The 14,792-nt window shown below is 40.1% G+C and overlaps 2 protein-coding genes across 6 annotated transcripts in view; one reads left to right on the plus strand and one right to left on the minus strand.

The window, feature by feature from the left end:
- KLHL32 (kelch like family member 32) overlaps positions 1–14,792 on the plus strand; it is a 223,371-nt gene that overhangs the window by 204,357 nt on the left and 4,222 nt on the right. The gene's annotated exons all lie outside the window — the stretch shown is intronic.
- Positions 10,252–14,792, minus strand: part of MMS22L (MMS22 like, DNA repair protein) — a 156,041-nt gene continuing 151,500 nt past the window's right edge. For both annotated transcript variants that reach the window (XR_014017158.1, XR_014017159.1), the window contains exon 26: positions 10,252–10,886. The gene's annotated coding sequence lies outside the window, so the exon portion shown is untranslated. The remainder of the gene's footprint in view (positions 10,887–14,792) is intronic.

Raw genomic sequence — 14,792 nt, forward strand, 5'->3', positions numbered from 1 at the left:
CATCCTTCTCCTAAGTTCTTTGATCATCTTTACAATCACTACCCTGAACTCTTTCTCAGGTAGATTGCCTATCCATTTCACTTAATTCTTCTTCTGGGGTTTTATCTTGTTCCTTCATTTGGAGTATGTCCCTCTGTTGCCTCATTTTGCCTAACTTGCTTTTTAAATTTTTCTGTGTCTGGTAGGTTGGTTACAGTTCCCAGCCTTGGGTAAGTGACCTTCTGTAGGAGATGTCCTATGCATCTTGGGAGCACACACCCTAGAGCTACATGCTCTAGGTGCCCCTATATGGGCTGCATGGGTCCTTCTTTTGTGACAGGCTGACTGCTGTGGCTCACTGGAGGATGGAGTCAGGGTCCAGTAGACCTCAGGGCTGTTGCCTGCCCACTGGTGGATGAAGCCAGATCCTGGGCCTAATACTGGCCTACTGGTGGGCAGAACTGTGTTCTGGGAACTGGTTGCAGGGCCCAGGGGTCCCAGAGCTATTGTCCAATCACTGGTGGCTGTGGCTAGTTCCTAACACAGTTGGTTGCAGGGTCTGGGCTGTCCTGAAGCTTGTATTGGCCTGCTAATGGGCAAGGCCAGGGCCCAGCCAGTGTGAGGGCAGGGTCTGGCCTGCTGGTGGAATGGCCAGTTCCACAGGCTGCAGGGCTGTGGTTGTATTGCGGCTCATGTCCACCCCTTGGTGGATAACAGTGGTCCTGAGACTAGAGAAGGCTCACCAGAGGCTGTTGCAAGGGCCCAGGGATTTCTGGGGCTGCCCCCTGTGTCCCAGCATCTCTGGGTGGAGGGCCCTAGGGGCCCCATATCTAATGTCTGTGTGCTAGTTTGTAGGGCTGTGTCCTGAGCCCTCTGGTAGGCAGAGCCATGTCTGGGGAGCTCTCGGCTCAGGGAGTTTTAAGGCAGCCCTTCTGCTAATGGGTAGAGCTGTCTCTGCTCAGTTAGCTGCTTGGCCTGAGGCATCCCAGCACTGATACCTAGTCTGTTGGGCCAGGGTAGGGCTGCGTCCCGAGGCTAATAAGGTAGAGGGAGGATTAAAAAGTGGCACTTGCCAGCACCAGTGTGTCCATGAGGTAGAATGAGCTCCCCAGAATGGCCGCCTCCCGTGTCTGTGTTCACAGGGTGAGCTGCGAGATCACTCCAAGATCAGCAGGTAGGTCTGACCAAGGCTTCTTTCAAATTACTGCTTCTGCTCTGGGACCAGGAGTGTAAGATTTCATGTGCACCCTTTAAGAGTGAAGTCTCTATTTCCTCCAGCCCTCTGGCACTCCTGAAAGTAGGCACTGCTGGCCTTCAAAGCCAAATGCTCTGGGGGCTCATCTTCCCAGTGCAGGACCCCTGGGCTGGGAAATCCAACACAGGGCTCAGACCCCTCACTCTTTTGGAAGAACCTCTGCAATTGTAATTACTCACCACTGTGGGTTGCCCACCTGGGGGTATGGGACTTGACTAAATCACAACTCCGCCTCTCTTACCCATCTCATTGTGGTACCTTCTTTATATCTTTAGTTGTAGAAGGTCTTTTCTGGTAGGTTCCAAACTTTTTCATCAGTGGTTGTTCTGCAAATAGTTGTAATTTTGGTATGCCTGTGAGAGGAGGTGAGCTTAGGGTCTTTCTACTGTACCATCTTGGCCAATCTCCAGAGGCAGTACACTCTTCGACATCAATCTTAGAAATATTATTTTTAATATATCTCTATTTCTGGGCTTCTGGAGTATCCAGGGTTGTTCCTTTGACTCTAACGTCTCCTCTTTCATTTCTAATTTATTTATTTTCTTCTTTGATTAGGAGTTTTATTATTATTTTTTTTATTGGGGTATAGTTGTTTTACAATGTTGTTAGTTTCTACTGTACAGCGAGTAGAGTTCCCTGTGCCATACAGCAGGTTCCTATTAGTTATCTATTTTATACATAGTAGTGTATATATGTCAATCCCAATCTCCCAATTCATCCCACCACCACCCCCCTCTTTCCCCTCTTGGTGTCCATACATTTGTTCTCTACATCTGTCTCTATTTCTGTCTTGCAAACTGGTTCATCTGTGCCATTTTTCTAGATTCCACATATATACATTAATATACGATAGTTGTTTTTCTCTTTCTGACTTAACTTCTAATTTATTTGAGTCCTCTCTTTTTTCCTTGGTAAGTCTAGCTACAGGTTTACCTATTTTGTTTATCTTTTAAAAGTGGCTTTAAGTTTTACTGACCTTTTCTATTGTCTTTTTATAGTTTCTATTTCATTTATTTCCACTCTGATCTTTGTTGTTTCCTTCCTCTACTAACTTTTGGGCTTAGTTTGTTCTTCTTTATCTAGTTCCTAGTGTAAAGTTAGTTAGGTTATTTATTTGAACTATTTTTCTTAATGTTATTTGAACTTTTTTTCTTAATATAGGTACCTCTATGATCTTCTGTCTTACAACAGCTTTTGCTGCATCCATAAGTTTTAGTATGTTACATTTTCATTTGCTTCAAGGCATTTTCTGATTCTTCTTTGACCCATTGTTCAGTAACATGTTATTTAATCCTCACATATTTGTGAATTTTCCAGTTTTCTTCTTCTGATTCCTAATTTCATACCGTTGTGGTTGGAAAGGATGTGTGATATGATTTCAATCTTAATAAATTTAAGACTTGTTTTGTGGCCTAATATATATCCTGGGGAGTGTTCCAGAATATATTTTCCTCAAGTGTACGTGAGACATTTGCAAAAACCAGTCATGTACTAGGGTTAAGGCTAAGAAGACTTAAAAATTAAGTATTATGTATGTAGACTATAATCTCTAACTACGATGCAATTAAGTTAGAACTTAAAAAGTTAGTTAAATAAACTCCTACTTTGCTAAATAATTCATGGGTTAAAGAAGTCCTAATGGAAGTTTAAAAAATACCCAGAACTTAAGGATAATAAAAACAATACATAGCAAAGCATGTGGGATACATATAGCATAATAAGTTAGAACATGAACAAAAAAACCCCTCAAAGTAGAGAGAATAATAACGATGAAAATAATGAAGTAGGAAACAAAAATACAGTAGAAAAAATTATGAAAGGCACAAATTAGTTCTTTGAAAAATCTTGAAACTCTTTATGGGAGTCTTTAGTTAACTGAAGTCTACCTTGTACTAGAGTTTGGTCCTATCTTTCGGATAACAACAAACAAGCAAACTATTTTCTTTCAAGGAGGGCTTCCAGTCTTTCATCTGTGCATGAATTTGTCAGTCATCACTGTCTTTGGGGTTTCTTTTTATTTTGTTCTTTTAAAAATTGTAGAACATTGAACTGAGCAACAGGCAGTGATCTGTAATGCTGGGACCCTGGTTTTTAAGTGGTTTAGGACCCTTCATTTGACTACTTACTCAATAGAAGCAAGTTTGGGTTTATTAAAAAGATGCAAATTTTAAAGATACTTATGGGGGGCTTCCCTGGTGGCGCAGTGGTTGAGAATCTGCCTGCCAATGCAGGGGACACGGGTTCGAGCCCTGGTCTGGGAAGATCCCACATGCCGCGGAGCAAGTAGGCCCGTGAGCCACAACTACTGAGCCTGCGCGTCTGGAGCCTGTGCTCCGCAACAAGAGAGGCCGCGATGGTGAGAGGCCCGCGCACCGTGATGAAGAGTGGCCCCCGCTTGCCACAACTAGAGAAAGCCCTCACACAGAAATGAAGACCCAACACAGCCCTAAATAAATAAATAAATAAATAAATTTAAAACACATAGTGCCAAAAAAAAAAAAAAAGATACTTATGGGTATATTTCTACTAATTGTAATGTTCAATTAGATGAAGGAATAGAAATCAAGATGGAATGGTCACTAATCATATACACTAATTAACGTCTCATGACTTCTGGTTGTTCCCAAACAAATCTGTCCTCAAAAGATGAAGAGGTGAGGTACATGTGTCTATCTTAAACCACTAAGGATATCTAGAGTAGCCTCAGAACTACGGTGATTCTAAAAAAGATGTGATTCTTAAATGTTTTAATCAATGCCTGTGTTAGTGGAATAAATTTCATGTCTGAGACTGGACAGTAAAATATTCTACTATATTTGCTTTTTTAAAAAATTAGTATTATGAACAGTTCTGTGTTCAGTAGTCATTTTGAAGTACCAAATCAATCAGTAATTTTGCAAATGCTGTGTTTATTCCCTTGGTTGGCACAGTAGTCTCACAAAGCACAGATAAATTTGAAAAAGGCTTTTAAGAGCCTTTATTGTTTATAGATAATAAGTTAATATAAGCATATGGATTGTCACTTAAAAGAGATGCTTGGAATGAAACTCTTCATGGATAAGAGACTTTCATTTTAGTTATTCACAACTGGTTATGGGTTACATTACCATTCATTCTAAACTATGGTTGCACAATCTCAAATACTTGTTTTTTTGGTGACTACAGAACTATTTATGTTGGTTCACTAAAAGTAAATATGTTGATGGTTGGAGAGACTAGCTATGTGTTCAAAAGCAAGCCATTTCTCTACTACTTGCTGGAAGAATATCCAACAGAGAAGAAAGATGAGAGACTGGAATAGTGTTTATGAGAAGATATTGATTAGACAGTAGAAATTCCTGAGTACCTATCAGCAGGATGAAAATTACAGGAAAGAGAGGAGACAAGATGGTGGAGTAGAAGGATGGGAGCTCACCTCTTTTTACGGAAACACCAAAATTACAAGTAACCGCTGAACAACCACTGACAAAAAAACACTGCAACCTACCTAAAAAGTTATCCTACATCCAAAGACAAAGAAGGATACACAACTAGATTGTAGGTGGGACGTAACTGCGATAAAATCCAATCCCATATATGCCGGGTGTAAAATAATTATGTCACAGAAGTTCTCCTACAGGAGTGAAAGTTCTGAGTCCCACCTCAGGCCTCCCCAGCCTGGGGGTCTGGCAATGGAAGGAGGAGGCCCCAGAAAATGTGGCTTTGAAGGCCAGCAGGGTTTGACCACAGGGATTCCACAGGCCTGGGGGAAACAGAAACTCCACTCTTGGAGGGCGCACACAGGGTCTTGTGCATGTCAGGACTCAGGGAAAAAGTGATGACCTTATGAGAGACTGGGGCAGACTTACCTGCTAGTATTATATTGGAGAATCTCCTGCAGAGGCAGGGGGCGGCTGACTCACTGCAGGTACAAGGACACTGGCGGTGGTAGTCTGGGGTGTACTCATTGCCGTGAGCCCTCTTGGAGGCCTCCATTTTCTCACCAAGACCTGGCCCCAACCAACAGTCTGTAGTTCCAATGCTGGGATGTCTCAGGCCAAACAACCAACAGGGCAGGAAAACAGACCCACACATCAGCAGACAGGTGCTTAAAGTCTTCCTGAATAAACAGGTAGCTGATAAACACACCCCCTGACATGGTCCATCTAGAAGGAATCAATAACAGAATAACTGAGGAAGAAGAATGGATAAGTGAGCTGGAAGACAGAATGGTGGAAATCACTGCTACAGAACAGAATAAAGAAAATAAGAATGAAAAGAAATGAGGACAGTCTAAGAGACCTCTGGGACAACATTAAATGCACCAACATTTACATTACAGGGGTCCCAGAAGGAGAAGAGGGAAAGAAAGGGCCTGAGAAAATATTTGAAGAGATAATAGCTGACAACTTCCCTAACATGGGACAGGAAACAGTCACCCAAGCCTAGGACGTGCAGAGAGTCCCAGGCAGGATAAACCCAAGGATGAACACACTGAGACACATAGTAATAAAACTGACAAAAATTGAAGACAAAGAGAAAATATTAAAAGCAACAAGGGAAAAAGCAACGGAAAACATACACGGGAACTCCCACAAGGTTATCAGCTGATTTCTGCAGAAACTCTGCAGGCCAGGAGTGGCACCATATATTTAAAGTGATGAAAGGGAAGACCCTACAACCAAGAATACTCTAACCAGCAAAGCTCGCATTCAGATTAGACAGAGAAATCAAAAGCTTTACAGAGAAGCAAAAGCTAAGAGAATTCAGCACCACCAGACCAGCTTTGTAACCAATGCTAAAGGAAATTCTCTAGGTGGAAGAGAAAAGGCCAAAACTAGAAACAAGAAAATTACAAGTGGGAAAGCTCACTGGTAAAGGCAAACATACATTAAAGGTAGGAAATCATCTGCACACAAATACGATATCAAAAACCAGCAACTGTGAGAAGAGGAGAGCACAAAATAGGATATTGGATATCCATTTGAAGTTAAAAGACCAGCAACTTAAAACAATCTTGTTTATATATAGATGGCTATATCAAAACCTCATGGTAACTGCCAACCGAAAATCTACAATACATACAGACACAAAAAGGAAAAAGGAATCCAAACAAAACCCTGAAGTTAGTCATCAAATCACAAGAGGACAAAAGAAGAAAGGAAGAAAAAATACCTACAAAAACAAATCCAAAACAATTTAAAAAATGGCAGTAAGAACATACGTATTGTACAGGGTTCAAGATGGCGGAGTAGAAGGATGTGCTCTCACTCCCTCTTGCAAGAGCACCGGAATCACAACTAACTGCTGAACAATCATTGATAGGAAGACACTGGAACTCACCAAAACAGATACCCCACATCCAAAGACAAAGGGGAAGCCACAATGAGACTGTAGGAGGGGCGCAATCACAATAAAATCAAATCCCATAACTGCTGGGTGGGTGACTCACAAACTGGAGAACACTTACACCACAGAAGTCCACCCACTGGAGTGAAGGTCCTGAGTCCCAGGTCATGCTTCCCAACCTGGGTGTCCCGCAACGGGAGGAGGAATTGCTAGAGAATCAGACTTTGAAGTCTAGCGGGATTTGATTGCAGGACTTCGACAGGACTGTGGGAAACAAAGCCACTCTTGGAGGGCACACGCAAAGCAATGTGTGCATAGAGACCCAGGGGAAGCAGCAGTGACCCCACAGGAGACTGAACCAGACCTACCTGCTAGTGTTGGAGGGTATCCTGCAGAGGCGAGGGGTGGCTGTGTCTCACCATAAGGACAGGGACACTGGCAGCAGAAGTTCTTGAAGTACTCCTTGGCATGAGCACTCCCAGATTCCACCATTAGTCCCACCAAAGATCTGGGTAGTCTTCAGTGCTGGGTCACCTCAGGCCAAACAACCAGGAAGGACGGAAGCCAGTCCCACCCATCAGCAGACAAGCGGATTAAAGTTTTACTGAACTCTGCCCACCAGAGCAACAGCCAGCTCTACCCACCGCCAGTCCCACCCATCAGCAGACAAGCGGATTAAAGTTTTACTGAACTCTGCCCACCAGAGCAACAGCCAGCTCTACCCACCACCAGTCCCTCCCATCAGGAAGCTTGCACAAGCCTCTTAGATAGCCTCATCCACCAGAGGGCAGACAGCAGAAGCAAGACGAACTACAATTCTGCAGCCTGGGGAAGGAAAACCATATTCACAGAAAGATAGACAAAAAGAAAAGGCAGAGAGCTATGTAACCAGATAAAGGAACAAGATAAAACCCCAGAAAAACAACTAAATAAAGTGGAGATAGGCAACCTTCCAGAAAAAGAATTCAGAATAATGATAGTGAAGATGATCCAGAACCTCAGAAGAAGAATGGAGGCAAAGATCAAGAAGATGCAAGAAATGCTTAACAAAGACCTAGAAGAATTAAAGAACAAACAAACAGAGATGAACAATACAATAACTAAAATGAAAAACACACTAGAAGGAATCAATAGCAGAATAACTGAGGCAGAAGAACGGATAAATGACCTGGAAGACACGATGGTGGAATTCACTGCTGTGGAACAGAATAAAGAAAAAAGAATGAAAAGAAATGAAGACAGCCTAAGAGACCTCTGGGACAATATTAAATGCACCAAAATTTGCATTACAGGGGTCCCAGAAGGAGAAGATAGAGAGAAAGGACCAGAGAAAACATTTGAAGAGATTATAGTCGAAAACTTCCCTAATATGGGAAAGGAAATAGCCACCCAAGTCCAGGAAGCACAGAGAGTCCCATACAGGATAAGCCCAAGGAGAAACACGCCAAGACACATAGTAATCAAATGGCAAAAGTAAAAGACAAAGAAAAAAATTATTGAAAGCAGCAAGGGAAAAATGACAAATAACATACAAGGGAACTCCCATAAGGTTAACAGCTGATTTCTCAGCAGAAACTCTACAAGCCAGAAGGGAGTGGCAGAATCCAACAACACATTAAAAGCACCATACACCATGATCAAGTGGGATTTATCCCAGGGATGCAAGGATTCTTCAATATATGCAAATCAATCAATGTGATACACCATTTTAACAAACTGAAGAATAAAAACCATATGATCATCTCAATAGATGCAGAAAAAGCTTTTGATAAAATTCAACACCCATTTATAATAAAAACTCTCCAGAAAGTGGGCATAGAGGGACCCTACCTCAACATAATAAAGGCCATATATGACAAACCCACAGCAAACATCATTCTCAATGGTGAAAAACTGAAACCATTTCCTCTAAGATCAGGAACAAGACAAGGATGTCCACTCTCACCACTATTATTCAGCATAGTTTTGGAAGTCCTAGCCACATCAATCAGAGAAGAAAAATAAATAAAAGGAATACAAATTGGAAAAGAAGAAGTAAAACTGTCATTCTTTGCAGATGACAAGATACTATACATAGAGAGTCCTAAAGATGCCACCAGAAAACTACTGGAGCTAACCAGTGAACTTGGTAAAGTTGCAGGATACAAAATTAATGCACAGAAACCTTGAATCCTATACACTAATGATGAAAGATCAGAAAGTGAAATTAAGGAAACAATCCCATTCACCATTGCAACAAAAAGAATAAAATACCTAGGAATAAACCCTCCTAAGGAGGTAGAAGACCTGTACTCAGGAAACTGTAAGACACTGATGAAAGAAATCAAAAATGACACAGATGGAGAGATACACTATGTTCTTGGATTGGAAGAATCAATATTGTGAAAATGACTATACTACCCAAAGCAGTCTACAAATTCAATGCAATCCCGATCAAATTAGCAATGACATTTTTTACAGAACTAGAAGAAAAAAATCTTAAAATTTGTATGGAGACACAAAAGACCCCAAATAGCCAAAGTAGTCTTGAGGGAAAAGAATGGAGATGGAGGAATCAGACTCCCTGACTTCAGACTATACTACAAAGCTACAGTAATCAAGACAATATGGTACTGTCACAATAACAGAAATACATATCAATGGAACAGGATAGAAAGCCCAGAGATAAACCCACGCACCTATGGTCAACTAATCTATGACAAAGGAGGAAAGACAGTCTGGGAAAACTGGACAGCTACATGCAAAAGAATGAAATTAGAACATTCCCTAACACCACACACAAAAATAAACTCAAAATGGAATAGAGACCTAAATGCAACTGGACACTATAAAACTCTTAGAGGAAAATATATGAAGAACACTCTTTGACATAAGTCACATCAAGATTGTTTTTGATCCACCTCCTAGAGTAATGGAAATAAAAACAAAATTAAACAAATGGGACCTAATGAAATGTAAAAGCTTTTGCAAAGCAAAAGAAACTACAAACAAGACGAAAAGACAACCCTCAGAATGGGAGAAAATATTTGCCAATGAATCAACGGACAAAGGATTAATCTCCAAAATATATAAACAGCTCATGCAGCTCAATATTAAAAAAAAAACAACCTGATCGAAAAATGGGTAGAAGACCTGAATAGACATTTCTCCAAAGAAGACATACAGATGGCCGAGAAGCACATGAAAAGCTGCTCAACATCACTAATTATTAGAGAAATGCAAATCAAAACTACAATGAGGTATCACCTCACACCAGTTAGAATGGGCATCATCAGAAAATCTACAAACAACAAATGGTGGAGAGGGTGTGGAGAAAAGGGAACACTCTTGCACTTTTGGTGGGAATGTAAATTGATACAGCTACTGTGGAGAACAGTATGGAGGTTGCTTACAAAACTAAAAATAGAACTACCATATGACCCAGCAATCCCACTACTGGGCATATACCCAGAGAAAACCATAATTCAAAAAAACACATGCACCCCAATGTTCATTGCAGCACTATTTACAATAGCCACGTCATGGAAGCAACCTAAATGCCCATCGACAGACGAATGGACAAAGAAGATGTGGTATATATATACAATGGAATATTACTCCACCATAAAAAGGAATGAAATTGGGTCATTTGTAGAGACGTGGATGAATCTAGAGACTGTCATACAGAATGAAGTAAGTCAGAAAGAGAAAAACAAATATTATATATTAACGCATATATGTGGAATCTAGAAAAATGGTACAGATGAACCAGTTTGCAGGGCAGAAACTGAGACACAGATGTAGAGAACAAACATATGGACACCAAGGGGGAAAAGTGGTGGCGGGTGGTGGTGTGATGAATTGGGAGATTGGGATTGACATGTATACACTGATGTGTATAAAATGGATGACTAAAAAGAACCTGTTGTATAAAGAAATAAAATTGAAAAAAAAACACACATATATAGATGATTACCTTAAATGTAGATTAGATGCTCCACCCAGAAGACACAGATTGACTGAATGGATACAAAAACAAAACCCATATATATGCTGTCTACAAGAGACCTTCTTCAGATCTAGGGACACATACAGACTAAGAGTAAGAGGATGCAAAAATGTATTCCACGCAAATGCAGCTCAAAAGAAAGCTGGAGGGCTTCCCTGGTGGCGCAGTGGTTGAGAGTCTGCCTGCTGATGCAGGGGATATGGGTTCGTGACCCGGTCTGGGAAGATCCCACATGCTGCAGAGCGGCTAGGCCTGTGAGCCATGAACGTTGAGCCTGCGCGTCCGGAGCCTGTTGCTCTGCAACGGGAGAGGCCACAACAGTGAGAGGCCCGTGTACTGAAAAAAAAAAAAAAAAAAAAAAAAAGAAAGCTGGAGTAGCAGTACTTATATCACACAAAATAGACTTTAAGATAAAGATTGTTACAGGAGACAAAGAAGGACACTACATAATGATGAAGGGATCAATGCAAGAAAAAGATATAGCAACTGTAAATATATATGCACCCAACATAGGAGCACCTCAATTTATAAGGCAAATACTAACAGCCATAAAAAGGGAAATCAACAATAATACTGGGAGACTTTCACACCCCACTTTCATCAATCGACAGATTATCCACGCAGAAAATCAATAAGGAAAATACAGGTTTAAATGACACATTAGATCAGATGCACTTAATTGATATTTATAGAGCATTCCATCCAAAAGCAGCAGAGTACACATTCTTCTCAAGTGCACATGGGACACTCTCCAGGATTGAGCACATGCTGGGCCAGAAAACGAGCCTTGGTAAATTCAAGAAAATTGAAATCATATTAAGCATCTTCTCTGACCACAACACTATGAGATTAGAAATCAACTACAAGAAAAAAAATACTGTGAAAACCACAAATATGTGGAAACTAAACAATATGCTACTAAACAACCAGTGGATCACTGAAGATATCAGAGGAAATCAAAAAATACCTAGAGAGAAATGAAAATGAAAACATGATGATCCAAAACTTATGGGACACAGCAAAAGCACTTCTAAGAGGGAAGTTTATAGCGATACAAGAAAAAATCTCATATAAACAACTTAGTCTTACACCTAAAGCAACTAGAGAGAGAAAAACAAAACCCAAGGTTAGTAGAAGGAAAGGAATCATAAAGATCAAAGCAGAAATAAATGAAATAGAGAGGAAGAAAACGACAGAAAAGATCAATGAAACTAAAAGCTGTTTTTCTGAAAAGATAAAGTTGAAAAACTTTAGCTAGACTCATCAAGAAAAAGAGGGACAGAGCTCAAATCAATAAAATTAGTAATGAAAAAGTTATAGTGGGCACCTCAGAAATACAAAGGATCATAAGAGATTACTACAAGCAGCTATGTGTCAATAAAATAGACAACCTAGAAGAAATGGACAAACTCTTAGAAATGTACAACCTCCCAAAACTAGACCAGAAAGAAACAGAAAATATGAACAGACCAATCCAAAGTACTGCGATTGAAACTGTGATTTAAAAACTCCCAACAAACAGAAGTCCAGGACCAGATAGCTTCACAGGTGAATTCTACCAAACATTTAGAGAAGAGTTAAAATCTATCCTTCTGGAACTATTCCAAAAAAATCGCAGTGAAAGGAACACTCCCAAGTTCATTCTACGAGGCCATCATCACCCTGATACCAAAACCAGATAAAGTTATCACAAAAAATAGAAAATTACAGGCCAATATCACTGATGAACATAGAGGCAAAAATCCTCAACAAAATACTAGCAAATCAAATCAAACAATACACTAAAAGGATCATACACCATGATCAAATGTACACCATGATTTATTCCAGGGATGCAAGAATTCTTCAATATATGCAAATCAATCAGTGTAATACAGCACATCAACAAACTGAATAAAAACCATATGATCATCTCTATAGATGCAGAAAAAGCTTTTGACAAAATTCAACACCCATTTATGATGAAAACTCTCCAGAAAGTGGGCATAGAGGGAACATACCTCAACATAATAAAGGCCATATTTGACCAACCCACAGCTAACGTCATGCTCAACAGTGAAAAGCTGAAAGCATTTCCTCTAAGATCAGGAACAGGACAAGGATGCCCACTCCTGCCACTATTAGTCAACATAATTTTGGAAATCCTAGCCATGGCATTCAGAGAAGAAAAATAAATAAAAGGAATCCAAATTGGAAAAGAAGTAAAACTGTCACTGTTTGCAGATGACATGATATTATTCATAGAAAATCTAAAGATGCTACCAGGAAACTACAAGAGCTCATCAATGAAATGGGTAAAGCTGCAGGATACAAAATTAATACACAGAAATTGCTTGCATTCCTATACACTAACAATGAAAGATCAGAAAGAGAAATTAAAAAACAATCCATTTACCATAGCATCAAAAAGAATAAAATACCTAGGAATAACCTACCTAAGGAGGCAATAGACCTGCACTCTAAAAACTATAAGATGCTGATAAAAGAAATCAAAGATAACACAAACAGATGGAAAGATATACCATGTTCTTGGATTGGAACAATCAATACTGTCAAAATGACTGTACTACCCAAGGCAATCTACAGATTCAATGCAATCCCTATCAAATTACCAATGGTATTTTTCACAGAACTAGAACAAAAAATCTTAAAATTTGAGTGGAGACACAAAAGACCCCAAATAGCCAAAGCGATCTTGAGAAAGAAAAATGGAGCTGGAGGAATCAGGTTCCCTGACTTCAGACTGTACTACAAAGCTACAGTTCAAAACAGTACGGTAGTGGCACAAAAAGAAATATAGATCCATGGAACAGGATAAAAAGCCCCAAAATAAACCCACAAACCTATGGTCAATTAATATATGATAAAGGTGGCAAGAATGTACAATGGAGAAAGGACATTCTCTTCAATAAATGGTGCTGGGAAAACTGGACAGCTACATGCAAAAAAAATGAAATTAGAATATTCTTTAACACCATACACAAAAATAAACTCAAAATGGATTAAAGACCTAAATATAAGACTCGAGACTATAAAACTCTCAGAGGAAAACATAGGCAGAACACTCTTTTACATAAATCACTGCAATAGCTTTTTTGATCTGTCTCCTAGAGTAATGGAAATAAACACAAACAAATGGAACCTAGTTAAACTCAAAAGCTTTGCACAGCAAAGGAAACCATAAACAAAATGAGAAGACAACCCATAGAATGGGAGAAAATATTTGCAAATGATGTGGCCAACAAGGGGTTAATCTCCAAAAATTTCAAACAGCTCATGTAGCTCAATATCAAAAAACAAACAACCCAATCAAAAAATGGGCAGAAGGGGCTTCCCTGGTGGCACAGTGGTTGAGAGTCCGCCCGCCGATGCAGGGGACACGGGTTTGTGCCCTGGTCCAGGAAGATCCCACATGCTGCAGAGCGGCTGGGCCCAGTGAGCCATGGCCGCTGAGCCTGCGCGTCTGGAGCCTGTGCTCCGCAACGGGAGAGGCCACAACAGTGAGAGGCCCGCGTACTGCAAAAAAAAAAAAAAAAAAAAAAAAAAAAGGGCAGAAGACCTAAATAGACATTTCTCCAAACAAGACATACAAGATGGCCAAGAGGCACATGAAAAGATGCTTAACATTGCGAATTATTAGAGAAATGTAAGTCAAAACTACACTGAGATATCACCTTCCACCAGTCAGAATGGCCATCATCAAAAAATCTAGAAACAATAAATGCTGGAGAGGGTGTGGAGAAAAGGGAACCCTCCTACAACGTTGGTGGGAATGTAAATTGATACAGCCACTATGGAGAACAGTATTGAGACTCCTTAAAAAAACTAAAAATAGAGCTGCCATGTGATCCGGCAATCCCACTCCTGGGCATAAATCTGGAGAAAAACATGGTTCGAAGGGATACATGCCCCCATTGTTCACTGCAGCACTGTTTACGATAGCCAAGACATGGAAGCAACCTAAATGTTCATTGACAGTTGAATGGGTACGGATGTGGTACATATATACAATGGAATATTACTCAGCCATTAAAAAGAATGAAATAATGCCATTTGCAGCAACATGAATGGACCTGGAGACTATCATATTAAGTGAAGTAAGTGAGACAGAGAAAGAGAAATGTCATATATCGCTTATATTGGAATCTAAAAAAAAAATGATACAAATGAACTTATTTACAAAACAAAAACAGACTAACAGACAGAGTACAAACTTATGGTCACCAGGGACGAAGGGTGGGG

The sequence above is a fragment of the Mesoplodon bidens genome, assembly GCF_964165515.1.
Source record: "Mesoplodon bidens genome assembly, chromosome: 12".
In the NCBI taxonomy this organism is placed as follows: domain Eukaryota; kingdom Metazoa; phylum Chordata; class Mammalia; order Artiodactyla; family Ziphiidae; genus Mesoplodon; species Mesoplodon bidens.